Genomic DNA, 24,188 nt, shown 5'->3' on the forward strand with positions numbered 1-24,188 from the left:
AATCAAGAAGTAACACCTAGATTTCTCCATGAAAATAAATCTTTAATATTGAACTTGGGATTGAGGACTCAAAACGCTGTTGAGTTTTGCTGCATTTTATTGCCTTTAATGATGATCAAACGTTATCACACATCATGCTTGTAAAGAAGAGTCTGAGGAGCTAGCTCCCTCTGGGAGATGAATTTTAATTCATGGTTATTTATTCTTTCCTTTCTTTTTATACAGACTGTTTGTTGTTGGGTTTGGGTTTGGTTTTTTTTTCTCTATAGGAATAAATGTTTACACTCTGTTGCGGCCATACCTCCCTAACAGCTACTTGCTCATAAATCTGCAGTCCAACACTGACTCATTATGTCAGAGACCGAGAAGAACAAAGTTGGTTCAATGAATTTTGTCAATACATCCTGTTTCAGAGCTTGACTAAAACCCATTCCTAAAACAAGCTGAAAAGCAGCACAGCCTTGATCATTTATTTGCATTAGAGAATTTCAGTCAAATGCTTGCAGTGAGTCTGCTGCTCCCATTTGCACAGTTATTTAGGACTCTAGAAATCTCAGCCTAAAACTATAAAGGATGGGGGGAGAGTGTAGCTACACCATGAGCTGACTTCACTAGAGGCTGCTCTTCAAATTGTCCAAATAGTTCTCACTGTATCAATGCTGGCTGGAGTTGGGGGTTTGTTGGGTTTTTGTTAGTGATGATGTCTGCTGTTCAAGGCCTTTTATCTTTAGCTTTAAAAGGATAAAAAATGGAATTTCATCTTTGTGAATGTATTTGAATACAGAAAGGAGTATCTCTGTACCAGGCACGTATTTACTGCCCTTTCTCTTGCCTACAGTAACACCAAAATAGGATTTGGGGAGAAAAAATCCATTAAGGTCTCACTTCAGCGCTAATGATCTTTTTATTTACTGTCTGTTTATGACACATGGTATTAGGAATGTAGTTTATCCTATCAAGGCTCAGAAACATTTTATGGTACAGAAGCTCATGTTTCTAATCAAAGCAACTGCTATCTTGATTTTGAAGTAGCAAATACCTATAATGAATTCCTGATGAATGGCTTGCGTGTAAAAATCATTAATTGAATTTTTTAAATCAATATGTTTGTGGAATTTGCTACTGGAAAAAAAAAAGAAAGAAAGAAAGGAGATATCTATCAGTAATTAAATGAGTTACTAAAAAATTCCAGTTAGGAACAAAATTCATGTAATTAAATGGAAACGCTCATTAAAAATTCAGCTTAGGAGTTTATTTTTCTAATAGAATTATGTCCTTAAATAATAGGACATTCAACCTCACAAAGAACATAATTTTAAGCTGGCCTCTAAGACATGAGGATTTCAGCTGAAGTGTTAATGATGCATAAAACACCGTGTTCTGTTAAAATTATGACATCCAGTCTTAAATACGTGTACTGTGAAGACTTTTAGCCCTGATACATTAATTATGTACTTGCTATTCAGCACCAGTGAGTAGAGAGGGTCCATTTGTACAAGTTTATTAAAAAAAGAAATCGGACAATTTCTTCTGCAGCTATACAAGTGTGAAGATGGAGAGTGTGCAGTTAGAGCAAGGAGAAATAGGACTGAAGCCAGTGCAGAAGAATTCAGCTGACTTACTTGTAACGAGTACACCAGCATTGGCACAGATGTCATTCTCTATAATTTATAGAGCAGTTTGCAGTTCTGTTAGGTTGAATCAGTCATAACTAGAGAACAGGCTGTAAAGTTACACAAGTGTACCACTCCTAACTTGTAGGATAGCAAAACAAAATGATTTATATGTGTTAACAAGGCTAAATGGCCCTCAGATAATTTGAGGAAGAGGTGGAATGGCTGGGTTTGAGCTGTCAGGGATAGCAGAGTGAGAGTCAGGATTACTATTCTACATGAGGGTTTCACAGTCCCTACTTTCTTTAGCAAAGCAAGCAGGTCAGTTTTCAGTGGAATACCATCATAGCCTTCACCCCAAGGTTTACTGCCTGTGTCAGTGTATCTTTGCATGAGCACAGGCAATATTGTTGATGACTGAGCTGCAGGTAGCCTCTAGCAGGAAAACTGGATGATCCAGAAGAGTACTGATAAAGAATTATGATGCCATTATCTGTAACAAACACCACTCAGATATAGAGCTTTACAATTTATGCAAAGTCAAAGTCAAGTGGTAGGTCTGAAGGAGACCTTGAAGACTTCCACAGAATAATATCTTGTGCATTTTATATGGGAATTTTCTTCATAATTTGGAGCTTGATGGGCTGGTGAGCTGTCAGAAGGACTCTGCACAAAGATAGTTTTATTGCAAATATTCTTGCCAAGGGAACAAAAAAAGCAATCACCATGCATGTTTGATTTATAATTAACAGGAATAAAAATGTAATCGCAAATGTAGCTGCCACATCTAGGCATGGTATAAATATTTTATGCAGTGCTTCAAAGTTGCATATAATGTGCACTGTAAAATTTGAGTATCATAGTAAATTAAGTTATTAAACCTTTAAACAAGAAATTCTGGGCTCTCACAATTATGGAAACACAGGTCTGTTGAACAATGATCCTGTAAATTACAGCACGTAACAAAAAATTCTTATCTCTCTGCAGAATGTGCAGGAATATAAATGTCTTGTAAAATTGGTAAAAATGAAAAGCTGAAGGTTGAAAGGACTTTGGATGAACTTTATGAATTCTGATCTCAAATATGTTTATAAATTATATTTATTGTTTTAAGGTGTTGGTAATTCTTTAAGAGGGGATGTCACACAGGCTATTTGCAGGTCAGGTTGAAGGTTTAGGAACTCCAAATGTCCTGTTTGCAGATAGCTCTTCTGCACCTCATATATGGAAGCAGAGACCTGTTCCAAAAATGCCATTATACCTGTTTGTGTTCCTGTCAATGGCATATCTGAGCAGCACCAGATACTATCGGGGACACTTGCACTGCAAAAGCTTGGAAAGCTTCTGGGAAGCCAGGTCACTCCTTTGATGCTGGCAAGAAGCCTGAAACACCACATGGCAGCTACTGCAGCAAGTCACAGGGTTTGACTGTGCTCAGGGGAAGTGTTGAGTGTTGAGCAGCTTGATTTCCAGAGACACGAGTGATGTGTGTCACTTCAGCCAGCACTGATGATAGTGCCCTTCCTCCTGTGTAATCTGTGCATCTGGCAGATGGCATCTGTGATTAGTATTGATTAGTGGAGGGTGTGAAAGGTATCTACCTGAGACTGAAGCAGAACAGAGCAGTCAGACATCTGCACAAATACCCACAAGCACCACATAGAGGATATTGCCATGTCTTTACCATCCCAAAAGTGATGATGTCTTGTATGATTGGCAGCTAGAGACTGCCCAAAAAGCTGATGAGTGTCCATTTCTCCTCCCTTCCTTTTTCCTTCCCAGGACAAAATAGGTGGCATAATAACTTTTTATAGAAAAATATTGCTGCCGGTAATGACATGGAAGTTGGCATTTATATAAACCCTGAATGCCACTCAATTATTATTGCATATAATGTCTATATTATGTATTATTGTATGAAGAGTGCATGTATTAATGCAGACAGTGTAGCAAGTGGGGTTTTCTGGTTAAATTCTTGTTAATGATATTATAGGACAGGATGAAAAAAGATTTGACATCAAAACAGACATGTCAAAAAATGGTAGTCAAACAGTTGATGATGTAGCAGAGGAGAAAATAAATTCCAATATTAGTATATATTTTTCTTGGCTTAGAAATAAGAACTTAGAATTAAATAATAATTATGAACTTTCTTCGCCTCAAATAATCCCAGGGTTAAATAATAAATGATTTTGTTTCACTCTGAGTACAGTCGATTTTTAATCAGAAAAACCTCCTCTTCTGCAACAGAATCTCGTGTAAATATAGATCAATTCTTACAGCAACCCTTCTGCCCTTCATAATTATTTCATGACTGCTGTGGACAAGCTGGAAATGTCGGGATGGGAAAGGGGGATTGTAAGTCAGCATCTGCCTTGCCGGGTTTCTAAGTCCTGATAAAGGCTCTATAGGATATTTGTGTTGCTAAACTGCACTGAGGCTTGTCTCTTTTGCCTATTTTGTGCAACACACCTCAGAAGCATTACCTTGTCCTTTATACATAGAAATACCATGATGTGATGAGATGTGACCCTCATAGGAGGAGAGTTGAGGTGCATGAATGCCAAATGAGTGCAGGACAGTGCACATTGCTCTGCTCCAGAGGAGCCATGGTTAGGGGACCATGCCCAGCCCCACAGAGAGCAGGGAGGCAGGCTGGAGGCAGAACTGCAGGTGGCTGCTCTGAAGTCCAGGAGAGAAGATTGCAGGTCAAGAGAAAATGGTATCATTTGTATAACAAAGAAATCAAGTCAAATTTGGGATGAATTATTTATCCAGATTAAGATAATTTTCAGGCTTTTAATGTGAATCTTAGTATTCTTTTGGATGGGGTTTAGGACACCAAAGTATTATCCCTAAACACTAGAGCACTGTAAAGAACTCAGTATTAATGTAGTTTAGCTAGTCGGTCCTATGTTTACTAGTAGAAGGGTAGCGAAGAGGAAGGTGATGGCCTCTTTTGTGTGTCATATCTGTACCCAAAATTATTCATTTCATATTGGCTGACAACACAATCAGACACAGAGCTATAGCTATTTATCTCCTGTGAACACTAAATTGCATTTTTATTAGTCCAAAGATGTAAAACTGTCAAGAAATCATGATAATAGAGCTCCTGAACTAAAGAAAGCTTTGAGTTCATTAGTTTGTGTGCATTCATGAAAAGTCTGTGATATTTTATCAGGAAAACATTTGCAGTACAGAGCAAAGTGCCAAAGTAACCCATATTTCAAACATTTCCAAAGAGAGTAATTTCTGGTCTTTAAACTGGAAGTGGACAGATTTCTGGGAACTTGGCTGTAGCAACATGCAAGAAAGATGCAACTGATTCATTTAAATACTCTGTAAAGTGTTCATGTTCACTCACTCTTGCTGCCACAGGGTGTAATCTGAGAAGCATCATACAAAATATGATGTTGAAAACAGATGTCTGGATCTTGACCTGACCTTGAATGAGTAAAGGAAAGGAAAAAGTCTTTTTAGCATAGCAGATTGGAAAAGAAATTATGTTTCTGTTCCCTTAGGAGAGTACAATCTGATAGAAGGTATTGATAAAAACATAAATAAACCTGTTTACAGGCAAACTGAGACTAATTTTACAAATTGGATTCTTAAGAAGAGAGAAAAATCAGCAAAACTACACCAATTCTCAGTGTGAGCAGAAGGCCCTGGTGGGACAGTCTTGGTTCAGTCAGTAACAGAGGACTGTAGAAGACAGTCTGCTTTCAGTGAACTCGGTCCAATTTTTTTTATTTCACTGGGAGGGGAAAAGCCTGTGAGTTACAGCCCATATCTCTACATCTGAATTAATCATCCTGGTTCCTTGAGCAGTCATCAGAGAGAAATGGACAATGAGTGATGTAATGAAATTTCAATATTAAATTCTATTTAACCTAGTTGAAATTGAAATTTGAAATTAATTTTTAAAAATAGATTTTTAAAATAGAGATTTCTAATAAAAAGAGAAGTTTTGTATTTTAGCTGAACATATATATAGTGAGAATTCCTGCCTTTTTGGTGCCCCATGGGAAAGGAAGAACAAACAGGGCTGGGTTTTTTCCTCTCTCTAATTATCCCACTTCCATATTTGTTTCTGAAAAGGAGTACTGTAGAAATGCTACCACACAAAAGATACTAAATTTTTTTTTTTTTCTCATATATGAAGAGTGTGCTTCATAACAGGCTGTGTTAAAGTTAGCATGCAGCATATTCCACTAATTGCTTTTCATAATTGTCATCTCAGGCTTGAACAGTCCCACTACCCAGAGTGGAAAGCATAAGAAATTAAATAATCTGAAACAGGAATCTTTTGGGTTGCTGATTTACCTTTTTTTCAGTTTAATCTGTATCTAATCCCACAGTAACTTTATGTATTGTCTCTCAGGCCCACTACCAATCCATCCATTCCCAGGGCTCTGGTTTCTTCAAAATCGAGATGTGAGCCTCAGCAAACTGACGACACATACACACACAGAAGGTTTTGCAAAAAATAAGTACTGCCCCACATTCTCTGGAGAATGACTGGTCTCAGCAGCATGTATCACAGACAGGAAAACTGACAAAGGGTGCCCACAGAATTAAGCCCAGAGCCTCTGATGCTGCATAATACCACAAATGGGTGAATGCCCAAATTATCAAAGAGCTAGGATGCCCTTAGACTATCAGAGGAATTAAGTGAGTAGAAAAGAGTGAGCCAAAATGCCAGTCTAGTTGCACCTTAAATAACATTAAGGTAACGATCTACACTGCTAGAAACTTGGTGTCGTCAGCATCTGCAAACTGGTGGATTTTTGAGCAATGCCAGTCAGTTTGTGGCTGCTTATAGAAAGCACATAAGCCCTGCAGGAACATCAGAAGAAAACCACTGTACACATTTGGATGTCTGTCCAGTGTCCTTCCCTGAGGTGGCACACATATACAACAGAGTGAATGAGACCTCAGGTAGGCATCTCATGAGCAGGGCTTTTCTAAATGAAAGCACCCATCTTACTAACTGGTGACAAAAGTTAGTACCTGAGTTTTTTATTTCTACATTTTCACAGTTTTGCTGAGCATTGCAAATACCTTGAAAGAACTAATATACGTTTGGTCTAATCATTGCAACACTAGAACTGACAAAAGGAAAGAGCATTCAGGGGAACAAAGAACAGAAGGGCTAAAAGATGAGACCACAAAAGTCAGGTTAGAGCTACAAAATATGTCAGGCAAAAGAAAGAACCTGCATGTCCTCACAACATAAGCTGATGGACTTAGGTTCCCATGGGATCACATCTGTGACAGTGTCTTGTCTTGTTTTTTTCTCCTTTGTGGGGTGTTTTTCATTCTTACTCTTTCATCCCCACCTCTTTCTGTACAAGGATATAGCATCCTCTAATTCTTTTATGAGAGCTCAAAGGCTCCTCATACTGGTATTGTTTCTAAATATTGCATTTTGAACTAATGGCAGCCTGGAAAGATGCTTCCCGACATCAGTACTGCATTGAAGGGTAATTCTTGCAGGAATTTGCAGTGGCTTGAGTTCACTTCACACAGGCAAACTGTTTAATAGGAAAAACCATGTCAGAGCTTATTAAACACTGTTTACATGAAGTTCAGGACAAATAGCACAAGTCCTGCATCTCACTACAAAAATATGTATCACTTACGTAGATTCACCCCAGTTTGACTTTATAAATTGTTAATAAGTAGTGCCAAGGCCTACCAAAATACTAAGCCAGCTTAATGATAAACTAAAAGCTTTCCATTTCCTTGCCTTGAAATAACAACTCCCATGTGTTTTATACAGTTATTACCTTCAGGGAATTTAGACTTTCATGAGTGCTCTGGCTATTTACTTTATTTGCTAATGGAGTTAGCTGGGCTGTAATGTGAGGAAAGTTGAAAGGGCAAAAACTAGTTTGTGTTTAGAAGTGCCTAGCAATTTGCAAAGGAAATAGTAAAAGTAAATTAAAAAAAAAATATTCCAAAGCAGTCTGTTACTCTAATAGTGCAGGAAGATGCATTCCCTCTGTTTTAGCTGCTAGCCTTAACACGGTCACAGAGAATTTTTAGCTGAGCAACCCAGTTTGCTGGGTTGAGTGTAATTGTTTAAATTCCCCCTAGGGCAAGGCAGGTGTGTCTGCAAACCTGCAAAGTCACCTTGGCCAGTTTGTTGTTTCCCTTGTTTTTTCAGACAATTTTTTGGCCCTGGGAAGGCAGCCCCACAGAGCTGGTGACAGACCCCACTGGGGGCTCATCCCTGGAGGTGCAGGTATGAGGGAGCCTGACCCTGTGTCCCAAGGGCTCCTGGGTGCCCAGGCATGGGTGCTCTGTGCTGCTGAGGTTCAGGCAGCTGGGAAGTTAAAACACAGAAGCACTCAAGAAGGTAAGACTCGGGAGATCACTCAGAGAGTTCCTGCAGGAATTTGACCCTGTTATTATGGGCCTGGAGGACTGGGGACAAGATCCTGGCTTTGGCTGGCTTGAACAATACATCTTTCATAGGAAATCTCCCTGGGATAAAATCTACAAGAAGCCCTACGAGGAGGGAGCAAAGCCCCACATGACTGATTGAAGTGTTTCTCACAGCTGGTCTGATATCCCAGGGGGACGCTTGTGTGAATTGGACTTTGATGCATCTATTAACATTTCCTTCCTTTCGTCTTGGCAGGATGACAGAGACTCATTAGATTTTGGACAGAGCCAGACTCACTCTTTCTGGGCTCAAAGCTAACTTGAGACCTCTCTCAGGCCCCTCCATGGGCTGCCCCAGAGCCTTGGGAGTGTGTAACATAGCACGGAGCCCCACGGCTCATAAACCCCATCCCCAGGATTTACAGCTCTGGCCCAGCACTGTGCTGATGCCTTCATGAAACTTCCCTTTCTCATCTCAAATGCCTGCCCTTGATGTACAACATCAGCACACTTCTGCACACTGTACTGATAGTATTTCACTTGTGTGAGAAAAAAACAGCAATCTGCCTTATTTTGTTAGTGGCATTACCAGCACCCTAGATGCCATCCAAGGGCAGAGACTGAGTCTTAGTGCAGAATTATGGAGATTCATTATTTTAAAAGCCCTGTTACAATCCCATCTGCTGTTTGTTTGCTGCAGTGTTGTCAGATTTCAAACTGTAGGAGGGGAAAATAGAAACTACTGCACCAAAAGAGGCTGGATTCATTATTGAATGGCTGAATTTCATTATTGCAGAGGGTTTTCTTAATGGGTTTAACAAAGACTTTTTAGATATTATTGTCAAATTAACTATTTAAACAGGCTCAAGATGCTAGATACCAAATGAGGCAAGCATCTAAATCCTCAGAATATACTGTTAAAATAGCTCACTTTCTTTTGCTGTTTTGCTTCTGCTGACAATGCTTGAAGGGTTCCAGACAGCAAGTTGTACAATTAAAATTAGTGTATAAGCTAGAAAGAAAAACTCATCTGAGAGAGTTCATACAAGTACCCGTCCTGTTTCTGTCTTCTGATAGACCTGAGCTTGCAGGGCAGCTCTGGGACATGTCTGCCCCTATAGTCATTCAAACATTGTCAGGAAGATGTTGGCAGCAGGAAATAGGCCAGCCTGGCAAATATCACCATTTCCCACCATAATTGAAATGCAAGAACTCAAAATAAGGGAAAGTGCTTTGTCTTTCCAAAAATACAATTAATAATTTTAAACAAAGTAAGTAAAAAAATGCACTGTCATCCTACTCCTCTATTTACTTTAAATCCTCCAGAGGCCACAGCACTGACCTGAGATGACAGGAGTTTATTTAATATTGGAGTGAATCACTCTTTTCAATTGCCTTCAGCATATGGGATTGGGTTTGCAGGAAAAGATGTGAGCATGACCAGCCTGTAAGAACCTAGAAGTAATAGGAACATGGATTGCAAACCAAAGTATGTTAATCTTGAAAATATTTTAAAAACCCAATCAGAGAAAACTAGAAGAGCTGTCTGAATGCCAGAAACAGGCTGTGGTGCAGCTGAAGCAGCAAAGCTCTGTTCCCCCACTCTCCCATCCCATTTGAAGGACTGTGAACCCATCTAATGAGCAGGTTCAGAACACGCTGCGGGCTCCAGCAGAACACTATTGAATTTCCCTCTTACTGCCTCTCTGCTGTTGCTGTGCACTGACCTGTGGAGTTAATAAACTTTTATGTCCATTATTGTTCTTCATTACAATAGACATTATCAGAGTCCTCCCCCTCCTCTTCAGAAGATTCACTTTATCTTGGCAATACATGAGTAAAATAGTACAATAACGGAGACACTTTATATATTCAACTGTCTGAAGGACAGACTACTTGCCTGCTTCTAAAGGCTTGAGTATAAAGTTGTTAAATACAGATGCTGTGCAGGGTTCACAAGTTGTGTAATTATTTCCACAAGCTGTTTTCTCTTGTAAGTAAAAACTTAAATTCTTTTTTTTTTTCCTCACCACCCTCCTCAGAGGGCAAGAATTCTCATAAACGCAACCTTCAAATAATCATGTTTTTACTACCAGTATATAATTTAATTTAAAAGGAAAGGAGGGGTAAGTTTACAGGGTTCTTATTATCCAACTGTTACATTTCATGATTAAATTCATTAAAGCAATAATTCAGAGCAAAGGGGTGGTGCTGAGGGCAGGAAAGTTTACAGTGTAAATACTTAGTGAGCCATGCTGTATAGCCAGGCCTCTTATCTTGTGAAAATGATTTATAGAAAACAACTTGATTACATTTTCAGCCCTACTACCGCTGGGTGATTAGATGAGAGCTCTTTGTTGTTATGACTGTCTACTTTAACTAAACTTAACTCCATCTGCTTTTCATTTAGCAGCCACCATGTCTCTCTGGCAGGCAGCTGCCAGGTAAAGAGCAATTTGGAGACTGATGCTGCTGGGGGTTTGCAGCCCTTGGTTCAGTTCCCTGACCTCCCACAGGCTTCCTGCCAGAAAGTCTGACATCCTTTAATCCCTAGGCAAGGTCTCTTGAAATAGCTTCTCCATCTTTGCTTATTTAGACTAAAAATTTCTCAGGCAGGATCTCTTCTACTAGACTGAAACTGCTGCATATTTGGGCATTAATGGAGTGCAAATACTATAGGCAGGAAGACTCACTATCATTATGCTTATGTTGTCTGATAATGCAATTGAAAACAGTATTAGGATTGTGCCAGAAGAACCTGAGCATCACTTAGGTTTCACCACTATTGTAAGTGGAGGAGAAGAAGAAATCATCTAACAACTTCTGATTTATCTAACTTCAGTGTGTGCCAGGCTCTTTACAGCAAGGACATCAGCATGTGCAATTGTGTTTGGAAATGGCATGTGGAGGAAATGAGGACAACCTCTACTCTCCAATGCATGAATGATCGCTGCCTCTGCATTCTCATGCACACATACGTGATTTCATTTAAATTTTATGCTTTCCCAATAGCAAGGAAAATTATGTAAGGCCCTTTGGACCTAATGCTGCTATCAAAAATACTGACATACATCCTGTGGGATACCCATAGTGTGCTTTCTGATAGGTATGAAGACAAAACCTTCCATACAGGATCTGTAAATGGATGTATATATCAACCACAGATGGGGAAGCTCTTCTGCAAGGGGGGAGAAACTCCCTAACTGGTCATCTTGAGGGTTTGAGTATTTGCATTTGACATGGAGGAGACTATAAAAGCGCCCTTGGCATTGCATGGGGTTCAGAGTAAAATGTGAATGCCTCCTGTGAGGTACACAGCAAATAACAGAGAGAAAAAGATGGGGCCTAAAGCTACATAAACCAAAGGAATTTCTTCCTATACATCTCTGTACTTTATTCTGAGACAGGAACATACTTACTACCACTAAAGGTTCACTGCTTAGACCTCAGACCCACACTAAAGGCTTAGATTTATTTTTTGTTTCAAAGAGAGAAAAGATTTCCCATCATTCCAAAAGGGAAGGAGAGGGTTTCTGCCCATCTTTAGGATAAGTACTCCTCTTGCATAGAACTCCAGCAGTCCGTGCTCTATCCCCTGGCAATAATCTTAAGCCCCAGGATGGGTCTGCATCCTCAGGTGCACTCTCAGCACTCTGCTCACAAGTAATGAGAAAAAATAGTCACCACAGAAGAAAGAGCAATCTTTTAGCTTATTAATTAGAGGCATCACCTGAAGCTCAGGAAAGCTGGATTCTAGTCCTTTCCCTGAATGATTAACATAACATGGTATAACTGTGCACTGGAGCTGGGTAGCACATAATTTACACTTCAGAACAGTTTCTCAGCAGGCAGGTGGTGGGAGGGTTAATCTTTCAGTTTTATCCCAAGACACTGACTCAGGAAACCTACTGTAATAGGGATGGTATACTTTGTTCCCTTTTGAGGGGTGGACCAGGAAGGTTCCCATCTCTTTTTCCCTGGAGGCAGCATGTTGCTTATCCAGTTCCTTTCTTCAGTTATGAGAAATCATCCCTCCCCTGGCTAGAAGGGGTTATTCCATAGCCTGTCCTATAGCAAGCCACAGGGAGTGAAGGTTACAAATGTTGGTTAAACAAATCAAATTACGGGCTTGTATGTCCAGCCTAAATGAAGAGAGGGTTATATGTACATTCAGGGAAGCTATTAAAAGTGAAGCTTTTGTGGCTAAGTAAAAGGAAATGTGTGCTTGGGAAACTTATTTCCCTGTTTAGTCTGTTTTCAACTAGCTCCCTAAGGTTTCTGGTTTCATTAAGGGCTATATCCTCAGGCCAGGATATTAAATTTTCTAGAGAGGGTGAGAAAAGATGGAGACACATAGACATTGCAAATGCCCTTAAAATTAACTAAAAAAATGGGATACAGTGCAGGAGAGACAAGAAACCCTTCCTGCCCAGAACAGTTCATGCCTCAGTTTCCTTCTCTGCCGCCATGTACTGTTTTTTTCCCTAAAGATTGTTACAGTGACTTTACCTAAAAATGTAACATATGTGATTACATCATGCATATTTTTGCTGTGCTCAGGCAACATATTAATTTTTTACCATAGGAGCTGTGAAGTATCATTATGTCCATTTTAAACAGAGGCAAGAGTTTTGGTGACTTGCCTTCTTCTACTCATGATTGTAGAAGTTGCAATGGGACCTAAGTGACCGTTCCCATCTCACAAAATACTGCCTCTATTGCTTGAAAGCCCTCTAATAGGTGTAAGAGGAAATTAGGAAGGGTAAATAACTGGCTAAGGTACATGGGCTGAGATATATCACATCTGCCTTGTTCCATCTCTAAAATAAATAAACAAATAAAAAAAAGACAGGCTTTCTGAATAAGGTGAAGCTGTTTCACCATTTTTTGTATTTAGCATCTTCCTCATTCCTATGTGGTAACTGCATTTCTCTGTACCCCTGCAGAGCTGGCTGTAGATGATGTTTCATTCTCTAGGTGGTAAAAGTTCAGGCTGGAAAGAAGATCTCCAGAACCATTCCTTATTTTACCTGGAGTGACAATGTGGACTTCATTTAGCTGCTGCACATTGTAATGAGGATAAGAGATCACCTCAACTACCCATTGAAATCACTTTTAGCAGGTTAATGAGCAATGTCTACATAGAATGGTTTGGGTTTGAAGGGGTTTTCAAGTTCATCTTGTTAGAATCATAGAATCACAGAATAAATATCCTGAGTAGGGATGCACCCACAAAGATCATGGATATCCATCTCCTGGCCCTGTACAGGACATCCTCCAGAGTCACACCATGTGCCTGAGTGTAGCAATGTATTAGGCCATTTTCTGTACCAGCCAGGTAGTTTGTAGTTAAGAAACAGCTTCAGTCTTGTTTTTCAGAGTTCTCAAAGATTCATCAAGGCTACGAGAACAACAACAGGTCTAAAAACAATGAGCAGGAGCCTGGGAAAGTGTCTACGAGAAATGCAAAACTCAGAGAGAAGACACACAGTGTGGTGGTGGACACTTGACCAATTAAGTGTCCTGAAGGATATGTGCCTGTCTGATGGACAAACAACTTAGCCAATCGAGAGACTCTTGTATGAGTGAACAGTAGTGCTAGAAACTATAACTGTATCTTTATGTAAACAATAAATGGCTTCTGTTTGAATCATACTGATTCATTTATTTCAGTAGCTCATTTCCCCCCTGCATCTGAGAGTGTTGCCCAAACTCTTCTTGGACTCTGTCTGGCTTGGAGCTGTTACCACTTCCCTGAGTTGCCTGTTCCAGTGCCCAACCTCCCTCTGAGTGAAGATTTTTTCTGAATATCTGAATTAAACCCACCCTGACACAGCTCCAGGCCTTTCCCTTGACTCCTGTCACTGGTCACTAGAGAGAAGAGATCAGTGCCTGCCCCTCGCTTCCCCTCATGAGGAAGCTGTAGACTGCAATGAAGTCTCCCCATCTCCTCTTCTCCAGGCTGAACAGACCAAGTGACCTCGGCCATTCCTCATAAGGTTTCCCCTCAAGGCTCTTCACCAGCTTTGTAGCCCTCCTTTAAACATTATGGCTTTGTAAAGCTATTAGAGAATAACCTTCTCATATTGCAATGCCCAAAATTGCACACAGCACTCAGGGTGAGGCTGTCCTGGCGCAGAGGAGAGCAGGAGAGTCACTTCTCTTGCCTAGTTGGCAGTGCTATGAGTGATGCACCCCAGGACACAGCTGGCCCTCCTGGCTGCCAGGGCACACTTCTGACCCTCCCATGGGCAGGGACACCATCCACTAGACCAGGTTACTCTGGGCCCTATTCAACGTGGCCTTGAATACTTGCAAAGGTTGGGCATTCAGAACTTTTCTGGGCCACCTGTTACAGTGTCTCACTGCCCTTATGGTAATCTCATGTGAGATTCTGTGAGATCTCATGTGTTTCCCAAGGAAACTATGGCTGAGACTACTCTCACTTTACTGTCAGTCATTCTGAAGATGAGGTAACTTGACATGGTTAGAAAGAACTTAAATGTTGGTGCTTGAACCGCAATTACTGTGATTTATTTTAATAAGAATTTATTTTAAGGATGAATAACCAAAAGCACCCAGTTTGTGCCAGGTACTGCATGGATCTCCTGCATTGAAAAATAATAAATTTTAATGCTGTCATTATATACTGCCTACTCACAGTTAGAAGAATCATTAGTTTCTCATATTCACAGCAAGTAGTGAAGCTAGGAGAAAAGGGGGAAAGGAAAGTCTATTCTCAAACTATGGTGCAGAACAGGAAAGTTTGCTAAAATCAAATGTCAAAATCTCCATGTGATGCTAGTAAAATCAATTCTAATATATGAAGGAAAGATACACCAACACAAGGCATCTTGTTTTCCAGCAAGAAGTCTTTCATATATACATAGGAAAAGCAAGGCATATCAGAAAGGTGCCAAAATCTTGTTCTGCATTAAACATTTCTTGCTGATATTTTTTTCTGAAATAATGTTAAAACATGTGAACTTTGACAGCTTCCCAGGCATCAGTCTAGAAATAACAACATGACAAGGTGACTAGAGCAACTGACACTAGAGGGGAAAAAAGAGGCAAAGTCTTTGACTTGAATAAGTAAGAAACCCTTCAGTTCTTTATGAAGCACTCTATCTCATCCATCATGTGTCAAACTTTATCCTTGGACAACTGAAAAATCAGGTAAGGAATTGTGGAGTTGCTAACAGTTGAAGAAATAGTGAGACTCCTCTCCTTAGGATTCTTCCTAATTCCCTTGAGGCAATTCCCACGTGTTTCCCTGTTGCTTCCTCAGCAGCCCTTGGTATCTCTAGAGTGTGTAGAATTCTATCCCCTTCCCCTACTAAATCTAGTTTTAAGCCCTGTTTATGAATTGAGCCATCTTATTGCCTCCAGCACTCACAGGAAAATGTACCACCAAAAGAAGGCAAAAATCATTTTCAGATATAGATCACTCAATTATCAGGAATCCCCAGCTTTGCTTGCCCCTTCTAACGTAGCATCACTTGTGGATCAGATATGGGATTCTGGAAAGAAAAAAATGCGTAGAAAAATCTTGTTGTGAACAATTATGAAACCATTTGCCCAAAAAGAAACTTTCTTCCCTACTCCCAACTTTGAAGTTGCATTTGGCAGGAGTTAGTTCAGGCTGCATGACCCAACCCTTTCCACTGTGACTCAGCGTTTCATTGCCTGCAGTTCTTTGCAAAGCAGCCATAAGGTGAAGTCTGTTTTCTTTTCTGTAGAAATAGGGACAGCAGATGGCTTGTGGAAGAAACTAAGCTACATTTCAGGTCCTCCTGGGGCTTATTTAACTCAGCCTTCCACATAAATAGTCAGATTGTGCTTACTTGCTGATGAAGAAAAGTCTATTTTCAAGTTCTTTTATTTTCAGAAGACATAAATGTCAGCAGAGGTTGAGATAATGTTCAAGCAGTTTTAGTAAATGAGTAAAAATGAAATTTAAATTGCAGAGGGAGGATAATAATATCATCACTTCTATTGTGAAATCCTAAAATAAGGGCAGAAAACCTATTTCACAAACTTTCTGAATTTTAACAATAACAATTTTTAGTCTGCCATATGCAGATCTGAGCTGATAATGAGAATTCAGGCTAAATTTTAGTTTCAGGTTCTCTGATCAATGTTTTTAGTCTTTGTGTGGCTGACACACTTTTAAATTAATTTGCTATGACATTTCTAAGGTTTATTTTAAAAAAATCATCTATACACTTTTTATATCTTCCTAATGGTAAACTGAGATTGTTAAAGTATCAGAAATTTGTAGTTTCAGTGTCTAGTTGTAGTCTGCAAGTAAGGCACAAGAAATAGCCCATCATTTGCAATGCAAGCTGATACGAATTGTACATTTTCTTAATCAAACAAGGTTTATACATACTTTCATCTAATGCTCATGTTACAGATTTATCTGACACAAGGTTGTCAGGTTAAATTATCTTCCAAAAGTTCATTCAAAGAGATGTATAAACAAACATCCCAAAGGAGATGAGGATTTCTGAAAAAGTTCTGCCTTCCATCGTTTAAGGATTGTGCCTATCTTGTTATTGAAACATTGAAACTTAACTGAAAGGTCTCGTAAGTTGTGATTCAAGAGGCTTTTCTTGTTTCCTATTTCTATTACACCTTTTCATTTTTTAATGAACTTTAAAAAATATTTCCTAATGGATATAGAGCTATGATGTCAGTAGCATGGAATGACAACCTAATCAAATAACATGGAATAACATAATTAAAAAAAAAAAAAAAAAAAAAAAAAAAAAAGATTTAAACAGAGAGTTTTGTGAATAATTGAGCCTGCTGCCCTGCAGAAAAAAGGCCAAACCCTCACGCTATGTAATCTGAGTTAAATGTCTATCCAGTCTGTCCTAAGAAAACTGAAGTGTCCTGAGGGCATCCAGAGCTGCTCTCCTCCCTGCTGGTGTAGTAGGATGCATGTAGTAGAGTGTGGGGTTCACAGCCATGTTCTGGGGAACATTTACTGACTTCTTCAACAGCAATCTCAGGAACATTCATGTAACATCTGTCTGTACTGGAACAGCCTCCACACACCAAGTAACTCTCATCCTTGCTAGAAAAAAAAAAAGTCCACTGACACCATTCCCCCTGACCTGAGTTCTTTGGCCTTGAGTAATAAACTAACAAGATATCACTTGGTGCCAGCTTTTAGTTCATAATACAACCCTGGTACAGCAGTGTTGTTAATCAGGACACAAGCTTTGAAAAATGCTTTATTAGTTTATTAACTCACTGCTAATTCTATTTACATGACACTTCTTTCTGTTGCTAAATTAAATTTACCCTTAATGGATGAGATGACATCCCAGAAAGAAAATGTTTCTTATAGCTGTTGGGAGAGATTTCAGACTTCATTTTGTTTCTGGGGAAAAAAATGCTAGATAAATTGGTGCTGCTCTGTTTGGCCTCTGGGGATATAATGTCCTCCAATAAGTAATATGGGACCTAGATAACAGCAAACACCTCTCCTAAAGAGAAAATACAGAAATATTATGTTATAAATCAAAGACAAGATTGTGAAAGAGAAAGGTGCTTTTGGTTTGAGAAAATTGAAAGGAGGGCAAGATACCAATGAAAACACTATCTAGGAATGGACAGCAGAGCTTAATGAAAAAATACTGTGTTCCAACAGTCCTGTCTGGAAACCAAAGAGAAGTGTAAATACAAAGAGGGAGAAGAAACCTTTAAAGTGGTCATTGGAGAAAATATCTGAGAAAAGCTTTTGAAGCTGAAAAAGAAATATTTTAGAAAGTGAATTTATCAGAGGACATGGTAACCTATAGGACTCTGAGATGTTTTTATCTTGAGATTTCTGCTTGAATTCTTTCCCTGATAAATCTCACCTTTCACAAGAAGTCATGGAAAGAAAATACTTCTGCAGAGGAAGTGAGAGGAGCATGGCACGGTGTCACTGGGGTGCAAGCCAGGGAGACTATTCTAAGGAGACTGCCTGGATCTAAGACAGACAGGCTTTACAGAGCATCCAGACTCCTGTTTCTACCTCCAGTGCTTATCTCTAGGTGAATCCCCAACATATTTCATCCCTCATCAGTATTCCCATCTCAGAGCTCTTGAAAGTCTTCAAATGTGCTCTTTTGCCCTCTCTTTTAATGTCTAAAGCGAGTTTCAGTATAACTTTTGTAAATCGTTGGTGTGACAGTCAGCTCTTTGGCTTCTGGGAGCAGGTGGTTTCTTCAGAGCTGTCAACAAGCTTTTAGGAGAATTTCCACACCTGTTATTTATCATTTCTGAAGCCACATGTATCTCATCCCCTGAGGTGAGGCTGTATGCACTTGTGCTTTAAGTTACATTTAAAAATTAATATGCAACTTGATGCTTATAAGAATCTTGAACTTGGAACTTTTCTTGCCACTGTATGAGTTTTCCTTATGTAGGTATGGTCACCTCTTTTGAGGAAAAATCATCCCAGTTACCTGAGGGATATTTCCCATGTGCCAGATTTATAAAAGAAAGAAAGTTAAGGAACCTCTTATTTCAAGTGGGAAACAGTGAGTCATGGTGGTGACAAAGAGAAATATGATTCATGTCACATTTTCAGGTGTTTCAGTTCCTCAAATACCATAGATAATGATTCACCAATGCTGATTCTTTACAGATTTCCAAATGCCTCTAATGTTTTGTTCTAACAGCTGCTTTGTGATGGCTGACAGCTTTAGGGGTTTAACTCTACAAAATATCAAAGCTCTAAAAGCATGCATTGAAGAGTTCTACAGAGAGTACAGGCCCCTTGCCTTTGCAGGCAACTTCACAAGCAAAATTACTGACATTTTGGCCAGACGTCTGAAGTATGCCTTGCAGTTTGGACCAGAAAGTAAAGTGCTCTGAGGAACAGAGGGAAAAACTGACTGAGAAGTGGAAATTGAACACAGAAGGTGTATGAGCATTAAGAAGGTCAGTCATCTTAGCTTTTACAAGCAGGGCAAACTTTTCCTGGATATGGGTACTATTTACTTTTTTTATTGCCTCACAAGAACTATTTTAAACTGCTCACTGATGTTTTAGGAGGCAGGAGAGGTCTTCACAGCACCTGGTTTTCCGTTTTCATTTCCTCTTTGCTTCAGGCTTTTTATGGAATGATCCTTTTGCCCTATAAAATTACAGTGAATCTAAATATAAAATGAACCAGGCAGAATGCAACATTCAGCCCTCCTTGACTACTCACTGCTGAGAACTTTCCTGTGTGCTCAGAGATTTGATAGCAGAGCTATTGCTCATGTAGCAACTACAACAATAGGAATAATGGCAATAGCAATCTAATTGCTATCTTTTTTTTGACTGTATGGATGAACACCTATCTTGCAGCATTCAGTATTCCAGTAATAATGAGGCTATTCTGAATGTATAGAATATATTTATTAAGCATTTTGCTTTCTTTTTTATCCTTGTGTGGAATTGTGCTCTTATTCACAGTATTTAGCAATTCTTAAGTCTATAATTTCTGTGTAAAATTATGTTTCCAAATATTTAAATCACAATTTTATCACCTACTGACATTTTCTTTTAATATCTAGTCCTGTGGACTCTTTTAGTACAGATTATCAATTTTCCTGTCACCTTCCCAACCCTGAATTTCAGAATTTCAGTAGGCATTGTGGCTTCACTTAGGATGCTCAATTTGGAAATGGCCCCTTTTCCATATGCAGAAGCCCTAGCTCCTCACTTTCCAGCTGTGTGCATTCTGACTCCCTTCTCTGTTTTCACGTAGTGCATTTATTCATGTTCACATTTGGTTTTGCTTTCATCTTTATTCCTCTGACATTTTCATCCTCTTTTGCAAGGTTTGACTGAAAACCCACCCTGGTATCTTGGCACACAGCCATGTAGGACCCTGCAGTCTAGAGGGGCTGATTCCTCCTGCTCTTCACCGCAAAAAGCGTTTGCATGGCAAGATATTTCAGTAGAGGAGAGTGTGTAATCACATTCTTTTACAATGTTGCCCCACACCTTATTTTTCTCTAAGGACTGGAAGCAATTTGAAGAGTTGTCTGCACTTCTACAGCTTCCACAGCTCTAAGGAATGGCTTCCTCAAGAGTTGGGTGATGGATGAGATGCCACTCATGGGTTCTGTGTGGATGGAACCTACACACTGCCAGTTACCTGTTAAAGTTCTTTCAGTACCTAATGAGCTGATGTAAACTAAGGGGCTTAGAAAGTGATGATTTGCTGAATTCAAAGGATTTCCAACAAGCAGTAGTGTAAGCCCTCAGTCAGCTAGGCTGATCACCTGTATCACATACCACATGCTAGTCTACTTCGACTGGATCCAGTAGCTTTGTCGTTTGATAGCACATCTTCAAAGCAAATTGAGCTGCTTTCATTTAAGGATGAGGAGAGTTTAGAAGGTGATGGATTTTCTAAGCAGTTTACTTCAGGAAATAATCTTTTGGAGCATTACTGTGTTTAGTACTTTATTTCCTGTTAGAATTTATCTGATTCAATTTCTTAGATTTTCTTACACCTTTCTCACTAAATAAAAGGCTATGTACTCCCCCCTGTTTTCTCCTTGTGAAGATATTATACTCTGTAATCAAATCACTCCTCAATCTTCCCTTTTAATAAGCTAACCAGATTTAAGCATTAAGCTTTTAACAGCAAGATGTTTTCTCCAGAAAATAGAGTAAGTACTGTGGTTATCATTGGAGCTCTCTTGAGACATCTAAACCTCACTATAAATGCAGCCACCAAAATTGCAGGCTGTATTTCAGTATTAGCCCACCTGTGTTTCACACAGGGATAAAATTACTTTTACTTCATGGATTACAGGGTCCAAACAGTGCTTTTTCACTAATAAATGTCACTCAGAGACATTAATTAGGTTGTTTCCCCTGCTGTGAATTTTAATTCCTTGCAGAGCCTTTGCGTTCCAAGGTACAGTATATTCTGTTGGTATATCCCATCTATTAAGAGAGCTTTTGTTGCGTAGCTTCCCTGTATGCATTATTGTTTACCACTGTCTCAAAGCTCCTGCATTTTAGCAGAAGCACTTTTTCTCCTTACTTTGCAATTTCCATTCTTAAACATCATGGGAGAGTAATGAGGCCCCACACAAATCCTTCATGGAAGGTTTCCTGGACTGATGACATTAATAACATGATTTCTTTTTCATATACTACTGAGAAGTGCTTGTTGAGTAGCTTGTTCTGGTTTGTATCTTACAGGACATTCCACTGGTTTTGTTACTGAACCATAAGTGATCTGTGAATACTCAATGTCCCATATTCCCCATATTACTAATAACTCTGAGGCAAACAAGGGTGTGTTGAAGGCTCCCCGTAACATCATTCTGCCTATCTACTCTCTCTGTCTTTCCTAAAAAAGTTACATTTTACTTTTACTTTGAGCACAGAGTTTTTCCCAAGGTTTTAGTACTATGACTTAACAGTGTGGGTTTTTTTCACCAAGAAGGTAAATTTTCAGCCGATCTTACACATTTCATGTTCTCCATACCCCTGAAAGGCATTGTGCACTCGATTAGATGGGTGGGTTTTTGTTGTTTTTTTTTTTTTTTTTAATTGTCATTAGTAATCCTTTCCTTACATCTCTTACTTGTCTAAGAGATTTCTCCTGAGTAAAATGGCCCCTTGTTCCAACAGGACAAGTCACATCTCTACGAGTAACAACTTGTCATTTATCCTCCTTTGCCCATGAGCTGAGAAGGAGCAGAGAGGCAGTATCCACCTGATCTGTCTTCCAAAGCCTATTACACCCCACAAAGTCCCTTGTGACGCCCCAACTTTGGTACAGACAATGACACATGACTATTTTCCCATCCATTTCAGGGTCAACTCACCATACAGTGGCAATAAAGAACCTTGTCTGCATTGTATTCCTGACTAGATGCTGATTTTTATTGTCTCAAAATGTCAGGAAGGATCGTTGGTGGTGGCTTGTTGTATACTGAAAAGTTTCCTATACTTTTTTATATATTTTAATAAAAAACAAGATCAACACAAAGCGTAGCACAACCCATAACACAGAGAGACCTGCATGAGAGTAATTTCTGGACTGTTAATGTAATTTTATCATTTTCACGGTTTTCAGTTTTTTCTATTGTATACAAGAACATATGCTCTCACTTAGCTACTTCAAGGATTTAATATGTTTACATGGAAATTAATGTATCATGCCTTGATGAGACATGATATGCAAATTCCCCTTTTTGTTAATTGACTAAATAATTTTAGCCATCTTACATCACTGAAAGACTTTCAAATAGGTTCTTTCTTACTGAAATCGGAAGAAATTTTGCTTTTCATTTCAACTGGGTTGCAACATGTGCTGGTCTTCAACCAAGTGGTTGCACTTTTCCTTGCACACTGTCCTGGGTTGACAGTGCTCTCTATCCCATAATCCCATATCGTGGACTCCCTTGTTATGTCTAAGAGGTGTTCCGTCCCCTTTAGGGGGGGCGGGCACTGGCCTGCTGGCTTGCTCCGCTGCTGCTTTGGCTTTGGCTTTGGCTTCCTGCTTCTAGGCGCTTGCTGTCTCGCAATTTTTCTGCTAGTTTCTTGCCCTTTCGTTCTTTTGTTTTTTTCCTTCCTTTCTTTCTGCCGCCTCTGTGCTCTGTTTGTTTTTTTTTTTTCCTTTTCCTCTTCTCCCTTTCCCCTCCCCCCCCCCCCCCCCCTTTTAAGATTTAGGACCGGCACCCGGAGCTGATCTGGCTGGAGGAGTCCGTAGAGGATCGCCGGGGCTTGTAAAGGAAGCTGCGCGCCCTCCCCCTCACAGTAACCTGAGCTTTTTCTGTTCTTTTTTTTCCCTTGTGTCGGGGGGTGTTTATTCATTTGTTAATAAACCGGTTTTTTCCACTTTGTGTTCAAGAGATTCCTTCCCAAACCCAGGGTTGGGGGGAGGGGTGGTAGAGGTTTTGTTATTAGGGGATTCCTTGAAGGTTTTCCCCTAATTCAACCCAAACCAGAACATATTTTGGTGCGTTGGCCGGGAAACCCGAGTCAAAGAAAGTGGAAAAAACCTTAATAATAATACTGGTGATTCTAATTGTTTGGTGGGTGTATCAGGATGCTTTTTTCTGGACTCGTAATGGCAGTCGGGGTGAAAGCCTGTCAATATTTCTGGTCCCTAGGGTTTTTTGAGGTTTTATTACCTCTGTGGTGTCTAGAGTTATTTCCTTACCCGGAGATAGCTTTAGCATTTCTTCTTATACGTAACTTATGTTGCCGTGGGGCACTAACCAGAATATTGACCGGGCTCGGACTGTTTGTGATTGTTTACAAGAAGGTTGTAAATATGTTTGATGATTCGTTGTTATGGTTGGGCACTCAGTTTGTTAGGGGAGAAGCAGGGGAAGAGGTTTTTCAGCCTCTGTTTTCCCTCTTCTCCTTTGAATTGTTTATATCTTTATTAGGAAATGTTCAGTTTCCCCTGAGTGTCAAAGAGACCATCTTTCTGACATTTAATTTAATAAGCATTCTCTATATTGTCTGCAGTTTATATAAATTGAAAGCTGAGATTTCCAAAGGGGCTAATGAGACTTCTGAGTTACCAGCAAACCCAAGTAGGAGAAATCTTGAGTGGAGTGGGAAATGGGAAGATATGGGCCAAATTTTAAAGGAATTTTCCGACCCTATAGCCTGGGACTTTCCATCTGAACAAATTCAGAACCCAGCCGAGGTGGCTAAGTATTTGAAAGAGAGGTGCCAGGGTAATACCAAGGAGAAAAGGATTATTACAGTGAGCTGGGCCCTGGCATATGTTTATCGCACTCTCTTAGATACTGAAGGGCAGCAGACAGAAAACAGCGAACAGGGAGATAAGCTAGTTACTATCCCAATTACTCAGGCTGCAGCTAGTATCCCAGGCTCCAGGCCAGTAGTCGAATCAGACAGCAGGGCTCAACCGAGGGCTGTTGCTGCTAATAGAAGAGGCGGAAAGTGTACAACTAAGACAGATCGCAAGGTGGAGGATGATGATGATAATCCAGGAGAAGGACCTTCACCAAAATCAGAAACTACATCGAGGGGTGTAGATTCTGGAGCCAATATTGATTCATTTTCCCTAAAGGACCTTTGAGGCCTGAGAAAAGATTACAGACGACAACCTGATGAATCTATAATAAGTTGGTTAGTCCGCCTTTGGGATGCTGCAGGGGAGGCTACAGTTCTGGATGGCACTGA

At 39.7% G+C, this 24,188-nt stretch overlaps 1 long non-coding RNA gene across 2 annotated transcripts in view; it reads left to right on the forward strand.

The window, feature by feature from the left end:
* Nucleotides 1–24,188, forward strand: part of LOC310922632 — a 145,230-nt gene that overhangs the window by 44,328 nt on the left and 76,714 nt on the right. Inside the window, exon 3 of one of the 2 annotated variants that reach the window (XR_014592459.1) lies at nucleotides 5,998–6,104. The exons of the other annotated variant lie outside the window; for it this stretch is intronic. This is a non-coding gene — a long non-coding RNA (uncharacterized lncRNA). Of the gene's footprint in view, nucleotides 1–5,997; nucleotides 6,105–24,188 lie in introns of those variants that run through there. 2 annotated transcript variants of the gene reach the window in all.

Source organism: Zosterops lateralis, assembly GCF_965231275.1.
Source record: "Zosterops lateralis genome assembly, chromosome: 1".
NCBI lineage: Eukaryota > Metazoa > Chordata > Aves > Passeriformes > Zosteropidae > Zosterops > Zosterops lateralis.